Source organism: Mytilus californianus, unplaced genomic scaffold (genome assembly GCF_021869535.1).
Source record: "Mytilus californianus isolate M0D057914Y unplaced genomic scaffold, xbMytCali1.0.p SCAF_14, whole genome shotgun sequence".
NCBI lineage: Eukaryota > Metazoa > Mollusca > Bivalvia > Mytilida > Mytilidae > Mytilus > Mytilus californianus.
In genome coordinates, this window is record NW_026262626.1 from 22,262,634 (window position 1) to 22,272,298 (window position 9,665).

Below are 9,665 nucleotides of genomic sequence, written 5' to 3' on the forward strand. Positions count from 1 at the left end.
AAGTTTAAATAATGTTTAAATTTTGGAGTTGGTTGCAAAATTTTATATTTGTATTTCAAGATTTGTTTTCGAACAGTTACAGTAACTTTCTTTTCTAATCATTTAGACTAATGTTTTCATGACGCGATAACAAATGTATACATGTATATACCCTTTATCAAACATGTCATATAGAAATGAAAGAATGATCAAATTCAAGCTTTTTATCAATTAAAGATGTTTAAAGTGCTTTGAAATTGAAGGCACGTTGAAATTGATATTAGATTTTAATTGACTTTGCACATATTAAGTTTTGCATTTATATTACTAGATGTTTTTCGTCTAAAAATCACATGTGGAGCATGATATGCTTACCCTTCCGGGCCAACGGAGATCACTTCAGGCTTTTGGTGGGATTCGTGGTGCTCAGTCTTTAGTTTCCTTTGTTGTGTTTTGTGTACTGCTGCTTGTCTTTTTGTCGTTTTTCCTTTTAATCACATGACGTTATCAGTTTGCTTTCGTCGAATTTTTTTATATCCATTGATCATGTGTGTGTACCTCTCACTACTCTTTTGAAAAATATAGAATATAACAAACAAGTTTCTGTATAACTGTTATACATATAGCTTATCACACCAAATGATTGATATTCTGAGAGTAGATCAAGATCTTTTTGACTAGAATATTAGATAAAAAGTAAAATTCCTTAAACGCTTCAGTTCATGTTTGGCCTCAAATCAAAAAGTCTGTCGCATTTCCATCTACTAGTATAAACAGTACAATACTTATAATCAACCAATGATATGAAACATTAGGAAGTTTTATGTAATACCATGGATCTGTTGTCATTGATTGTAAAAGCCTTTTGTAAGACAACTTAAATATCTAGCTGAAATTTTAAGCCCTTCATTCATCTGACTGCGATACATTTAGCTTGGTTGAATTTATATCATTGTCTTTTTTTCTAGCTTTATAAATAACTAAATGAAGATTTAAAGACCAGACATGCCTTGTCAACTTAAGGCGTGTGTAATATCAGGACTTTTAAAAGCTGATTAAAATGTATGGATTTCGCTCATTGTTAAAGGCCGTATTTAAACTGTATTTGCCGTCCACGTCATTTTGACGCTGATGGAAAGTGTACTTACATCCATTTCATTTGATCATTGGTGGATAGTTGTCTCAGTGGCAATCAAACTACATCTCCTTATATTTATATCAAAATTATAAAGAACACAACTGCAAGCCAGAAGTACACTTTCAAATTCTATAATGAACAATATATTTTAATATGTATTTTAACCCTTTTTTTGTCACCAGTATTACTAAATTATTGCATGGAAAAGCTTATTTTAAGAACAGTATGTACACATTTTCAGTATGTTCTTTACAATGTTAACTTTTTTTACATATACAGTGAGCTGAGTACATTATATCACTTTGGTCCACTCGATTGTTTATTTCAAATGAACCTCATACAATTTGTACAATAAACATTTCAATATTCAATTATTCCATTGAAGTAAATACAAAACATTTTGAACCAAGTAGGGTTGAATATAATTAGAACGTAAACAGGAGAAACAATACTTAATATTATATTAAATTTCAATAGCAATGAAATATAAATAAGGCATTAGTTCAAACTATAAACAATCACGATTTACGTTACCTGTTTCATTGTACCTACGATGTATTGAATTATTCCTACGTTTGTCTAGGTTATAAAAATGTTAATGCACCGTAATGAACAAACACAGTTTCTTTTTTTTTAAATTGGTATAGTTAACAACGGATTACAGAAAAAAAAAAACAAGTGTGTAATTCCAAGGATAAAGTACTACAACAGGTTTTTACGATAATAAAAACGAGTGATCTATTACTAAATAACTTAAAGACCGTATTTTTTCATCCAAGAAAAGTTGATATTTGATTTCAGTTACAAATGTAACTTGTAAGTCATCATTTTTACGAGAAGATGGATTAGATGGAACTCTTCTTCATGGTAATTAACACGCACAATAGTATTTTAGTTTTTTTTCCTTACCATTTTCGTTATATTTATTAACAGTTTTAGATTATTTATAACTTATTTGCTAATATCAGCTTTATTCCAAATAGGTTTCATTTTGTTTAAATTTAAGACTTTTAAATTCTTAATTACGTTATTACTACGTTTACGAATGGTAAGTACGAATTAACTTTCCAATGGTTTAATTACTTTCCGAATTTCAACTAGCTGCAAAATTGATTCTGCAATATTGCTTTGTATAAAAAACAGTTTTTTTCATCTTTTTATTAAAGCAGTTATACTTAACATATATAGAAATGATTAAAACATAATTATGAGAACGAAAAGTTTATTAAGACTATATGAAATAAACAATACTCTCACTATTTTAAAGCGGAACACGTTCTCATATATTCATACTTTTTAAAATCAACATGTTGTACGCTTTTCGCTAATTGCAGAGCCTCACATTAATCAATTCAAAAATGTATCAATTTTTTATTAGGTTGTCTAGTTTGGTTATAAATTTGCTTCATCATGTCTTGCGTCGTACAAAAACAGACAAGACATAATACGAAAATACTATTAAAGTAGTCAGACGGAACAGTAAAAGAGAGGCTGGAGGAACCAAAGGAATAAACATGTTTTAATTATTAACAATTAGTAATGATTCTGTTAATCCAGTACCTCTATTTTTGACTATATATTGTGATTTGTATGTTTTGTTCGCATATTAATGTCAATTAAATAGAAATTTTATGCGAGTGTCATACAAGTGAGAGGTTTAGCTAGCTATAAAACCAGGTTTAATCTATTATTTTCTATATCAGAAAATGCCTGTACCAAGTCAGGAATATGACAGTTGTTATCCATTCTTTTAATGTGTTTGAGCTTATGATTTTGCCATTGGCGTAAGGACTTTCCGTTTTGAATTTTCCGTCGAGTTCTAATTTTTGTTATTTACTTTATACACTAAGTGGTGTTTTCGTATACTTCATTTGCCTTGTTTCTTGATAATCAGAGATAAAACAGAACTAGTTTTTAAATTACAGAATCAGTAAATACTATATTTTTCCATGTTTGTTTACATTTTCTTTCATACGATGTCCCCTTGCATTTGCGCTGTACGATTGCATAATTTGCAACAAAAAATATAATGGCTTTACCATTTTTTTCTTTTTGAATTGAACGTTGCTGAACAAGGTCAATTCTACTAAGGGCCTCAGAATCTCATTATATGTCATTTTTCATTCAAAAAGTTCTTCGAATGCAGATTAAGAATTAAATTCGAACATCAGTGATTATAATTGATAGGACTGGTAATAAAACATATATTCCTGTTTGACTTTAGTATAACGTTTTGACACTTTTATGCAAACGGTCATAGGAGTATACAAATACATATATAAATGCATTTCAAATTGAAATGCAAAACTGGTACAATAACATTTCAATCATTTGATGTTATGAAGAAATACATTGATACATTGAACACAAATTAATTCGAGACTTTAAACCATTATCCTTCATGATTGTATAGAATATACTAATCAGAAAATGTTAAATAGGGATGGAACTACCCACATTCATAAAACTTCGCTATTTGCATAAACAACCCCACTGATGGGATATACAAAGTGCACAATGTTCTCTTTTGAGAATCTCTGGGTAAGAGATATAACCAAAAATTAATTAAAAATGGATGGTGTATTAGTTATATGACTCTACCAATATTTTGGTGGAGTAATATGTAACAAGGCTGTGTAAATCAAAATAACGTATGCAACCTAAAGTAAAAATAGTTTCTAGAAATTCCATTTTGCGTCACTTGGGAATACAAATCTTCAAGTTACTTCGGTCATCGATCATTTTCTACACCATCAAATGATATGCAATGTATATTTACATCCCAGACTGTAATGTATAAACATGTCTGCCAGTGATTAAATGAAAGGGTAAAGTACCTGCATGTCAAATCTCGTAAAATCATTTAGTACATATCAATCAAAATAAAATACATGGTATAATAATGAATAAATAGGAAATGGTCATCTATATCAATGGAACAAAGGTTAGAACACATTAACATGCTCTCTTATAAAGCTTTACCCGTGTGTGATTATTTTACAATCGTGAATTAACATTTGCAATTTCTTCCCATATATCTATATCGATTTATTTGATCAAATCTTTTATATCAACAATTTTAATAAATACTGACTGTCACTTTTGATATAGCGTGAATCATCAGATCATAGTTTAAAGCTAATGACATTTATACCTTTCATTGTAATGTTATTTAGACACAGAAGACAGACCACTACATTTTCTTATATTCTGCTGTTTATCAAAATCGTTTTTCATTTATAGTTGTTTTTTTTTTTACATAAATCAGCCCTTTAGCTTACTCGTTTGAATTGTTTCACTTTTGTCATTTCGGTCTTTTTGTCGCTTGCTATGAGGTATGGGACTTGCTTATTTTTTAAGGTCGTACAATGACCTTGATATGCTAACGTTCCAAGGCATTTTGTCTCTGGTGGAAGGTTGTCTCATTGGTGATAAAACCACATATTTTCTGTTACATCAACCAATGGTTTTTTTTTATACAAAATGCCATACTCTTAACACTAGCAAAGAACAGTGAGTGGATTTCAATCAAATAAAAAACATTAACAAAACACAAATAGTATACATACTAGATAGCACGCCTACAAGTATAGAAGCACTAACTAATCACGAGTGACGCCTGAAACAAAAACAGTTAAAGGACAATAGAAGTACTCAGTAAGAGATCATCAAAAACCAAAAACTCGAAGGGTTTTGTCAAATAATACTAAAATGATTTATTTCTGTGATATGGCATCATTAGTATTTCGACCTATTTGAATTTTTGTAAACAATGTAGCCATTTTGTTTAATATTCACAATGTCCGTGTTAAAATGATTAACATAGTCCAACGGTAATATAATTGTTAGTTTATTTCGCAATTATATGCATATGGTCACTGATGAGCAATCCATTTATGATAGGAGGTTATGGTAGCCATCTCCATGTTTTCATTTTAGCATTATGCTTTTGTTGTGTACGCATGTCTGGTGGTTGCATGTTAATCCCACAGGGCATTTATTACCGGCCCTGTAGCCAGTCCTCAGAAGTGACATCAACATACGGATATTGTGTTATTCAAAATTGCTGTTACAAGATCTTGATTTTATCTGCCTCATGCAAAGGTCTTGTTTCGTTCCTGGCTTTGGCTGTCCTTTTTTTTTTAATTACTTTTTTTTATCAGCTCTACAATTTCGAATAAGCCTTTGATATAAACATATTTTGGATCAACTCAAATAAGACATGTTTGCCAAAATGCACATCCGGTGAAACTGGTACCGTTAATGTTGTTATAACAAAGACTATATATTTTATTCATTGATAAAAACAAGTTCCGGGTGTTTAATTTCAGTATGATTTGAACTATGTGACGTTATTAATAATGTATGCACACTATTGAAAAGGACATTATTCAATCGACATGTTACTGAAGAAAAAACGTTTTCTGAATAATCAAGGTGACAAAAAAGTGAGTATCTAAGCCTTTATGACAATGATTTTAAGATTCCAACTGTATTTTGTAATGTAAGATATTCAATTACTAATAAAATATCCATAAAACAGACACTTTATTACTGCATACCACAATTCATTCGAGGACAATTAATGAATGCATTCTAATGGCGAATTTCCGATGAATATCGTTTTGAACTCCAGTCGTGTGATCAACAAATGACCACAACAATTTGTCCTTTAATTATATGACACATTATACTGGAACAATTATGAACGTAAGGATATGTCTCATAAAAAGTCTCATCCATACCTAAACAGATACTTCAAAAATATGATAAAGTCGTTATTAATTGCACGATTACACAATAAAATTAGGAAAACTATCACAATTTACTACTGTAGTTCCTTATGTATCTTGTTCAAATTCACATTCTGGTTTCAATGGAAGCAATGTAAAATTATTAATAAAAACATCCTTCTGATTGGATCAATACTAACCCACAAGTGATCTGTAGTTTGTAAATATTGAAAATTATAAAGGCAAGGACAAAAAAGAAACACTTTTGAAAAAAAGTCATGAAAAATAAGGTTTATGATGGTAAACGGATTGTCGCTAAACAGATACAATGCAGAACAGCAGGGTGAGAGTAACTTAATATGTTTTTATAAATCGCTTTTTATTAAGGGGTTGATCTTTTATTTTACATTTTCAAAACAAACAAAAAAAGTGTATATATCTGGCTATTTTGAAACAAATGATAGTACGTAGAATAATTATCATGAAGTATAGGGATAACCGAAAAGGTCCTAACAAATCGGCCTAAACATTGTCTAAAGGTTTGATATAATTTTGATCGTTTCACAAATATACACAGCACAATTTCCTTGTGACGTTGACCTCGATAATGTGGTTTCGTATGTCAAATAACGGAAAAATTATTATCCAAACAATGAGATAAAAATAATCATTTGAAAAACAGTTGAAACCTTTGAAATAGATAAAAGTTTATAATGAGGAAATGATCCTTAAATCTCTGTACTATTTGTACAGTCCTGAAGAAAACGGACATAATGTTTACGTTTTTGCATGAATCTTCGTACGTTATGACCAAATTTCAATCATTAAGACTATGAATCATCGAAAGCTGGAAATTTACGCTATTCGATAATAGCTAAATTAAGCACAAAACAATATGTGCGTCTGTACGACAGAAAATTATTTTTTTTCTAAATGTGTTCAATCCAAAGTTTAGCATTATTTTGCATTTAAAAATGATGAGTCAAGTTATGAATTTAGTAGTTGTTTCAACTTATTATCGCGGTATAAAACACAAGTAAAGTTATATCAAGAAAACGAGTCGACCTAGCTGAATGGTGACTTTTGTCTGTCTAAAATCATTAACTTCCCAATTTTTGTTTGTATATTATAGCTGTACCGCATTTGGAACCTGACAATTGGTTACATTTTTGGGGTTCCAGTGTTATCTTCATTGCTATATCTGTCCATTTTGTTCATTTCTTGTTTTTTATTCACACTAGTCGGCTGATGAAGGTCTCAATTCAAAAAAAATTCAAAAGGAGTAAGAATTTCTACATATGAAAGTTGACCTAAAAAGACTGGTTTTTGCTGTAAAGTGTCGATCTTTATTTCAGGTTTGCTTGTATTAACAGAGAAGGTCTTGAAAAAACACACAGTTTATAATATATGTAGTAACACGTAATACAAATAACAATTTATTTGGAATACAGTTGATAATGATATATTCAGAGTTTATATGTGTTTTTATGTCCGCCACCAATATGAATAAAACATTAAATATGAAAAACGTACGTATTCCGTAGGTAAAATAAGTATGGAATTGTACTGTTATGTTAACACGTTTAAAAACTAAACAACAGTTAAGTGTAATATGACGCATATTTCAAGTAATTTCGGGTAAAATTGAGTTAATCTCCTGACATTCAATAGCCTTAGTTTTCCTCTGCAGTTCAATATTCGTCAGAGATATTAGCTCACGATTTATAAAGAGTCTAATTGTCCTGACATGTGTATTTTATGGATTTGTTCTTCATTTTGCAGTTCTTTATTTGTTAGACCTGTAATAGTATGGCGACGGTAAACGTTTTGGATCAAGAATGCATTTTCAAGGGAACACCATATAAACAGACAGCTGTTGCTGCTGCTGCTGCTGCTGCTGCTGCTGATAAATCGGATTATATACAAGTTAAAAATTATATATTATGCTTTTTACACAAATAGTCAAAGTTTAGAATTAGAAACAAATAAAATCAAAATAGTTTTAAATGTTAGGACATAATGGTAGATACGATCACAATGAATTGATTTTTATAGAAATTTACGTTTAATTTCCGTTTCTGCCCGGGTAAACTTAAAGACGCCAGTTTTTTTTTTTAGAAAATTGAAAAGGAAGAAATAATTTCATGTTTTTGATTTAATGTTTTTTCTTTTGCTTTAGTTTGATTCTAGTTTTTATTTATGGTTTCGAATTTTCGTTAAAACACCATACCTGGCCTGGTCTTTCAAACTTTTAAAGGAGATGGTCTATGAGATATTCATAGTTTGACCAATGTCAATTGTGTGTTTATTCATCAAGAGAAAACACATATGACACATTTAGCTAATTAACAATCGCTCATTACCATTCATAAATCAAGTCATTACGAGTTGGTTGAACGTTATGGAATATCTGTTTCTCAGATAATAACAGATATGTTCCTATTCCAATTTTATGAGAGGAAACATGAGTGTTGGTGAGGTACGATAATCATTGATGCATTTTGTATATTTTTTCAGGAGTTTGTTTTTACGCCAGAAACATTCCAATCTGTATTTCTATCACAACAATCTATCAAACAGTTTGAAGATTACCGCGTGCTAATTGATCCAGGTGAAGAACATTTTAAAGAATGGGACGCAGTTGGAAACTTGGTCGAATCAATATTTACGGATCCGCACTTAATTGTAGCCAGCCACGGCCGACATATTGATGACATTGATTTTATCAAGGACAAACGATGTAAGACTATTGAACCACATAAGAGTAATTTTTTGCGCATTGACAAAGACTATCTGGGGTTAAGCAAGCTTTCTCACAGACCATATGCAGTAGTCTTTCTTCTTCAAATTTCGAAAGTTGGAGGAGAGCTACGTATAAGTCACCAGGTATACAATAAAGTATTTGTGAATCTAATTATTATCAATGTTTCAATCAGTTTTATTGAAATTAAGATATCTAGAAATATACAATAAACTCATCATAGATACAATGTTAGAAGTAACCGTTTGATAAGCTTAAACAGCTTAAGGTTATTCAAGTTACGATGGAGATGTGGCACTACTTATGTTTTTCAATCATTCTTTCAATTAACCTGCTTTACCACTCGAAATGTTTTATCATTTACATATAACAATGAACCTCAACATGGCCAATAATTTCACTATTCACGTATAACAATATTCACTTTGATATTTATGTTCTGTGACAAATATCAGCATATTAGATAATTATTTAGACTCGACCCTTGTAAGCAATGTATCATTTGCAAAGAACATTAACAGTGTTTAAGTACGCCCGCAACTTACTTAAATTATGCTTCCCTTAACAGTCATGTTCGTATTATTTGACCTTTGTCATAAAAAAATGTTTTAATCTTAAAGCATGTAAAGTGTGTAATCAAATCAGAGTAAAAAACATGGTTGATTCGTGTTGCCGAGTCTTTAATTTTCTGTGAAATGTGTTGTAGTGGTTATTGCTAACTCTGTTTAGGTATGGTGTAGCAAAACCTAAGTGTTTCGAAAAAGCATTTCTATAAACTGTAATTTTACAGAAAATGATCGCATCAATTTTAATTTTATGTCGCAACATTGGTACTGACTTTTTACGCTGGTCATCACACGAATGGGAACCAGTAGTTGCATCTATTAAATTGCTGTAAAATACCAGCCCGTTTCTTCTTCACAACCTAATCAATGGTTCTTGTAGCTTAAAAGCTGAGTGGCCAAGTCAAGTACAAAGCCGAAGAGCATTGGAAACCAAATGTTCCTACACGTTTTAATAAATTCGAGTCATTAAAATATACATCTGTCTTAAA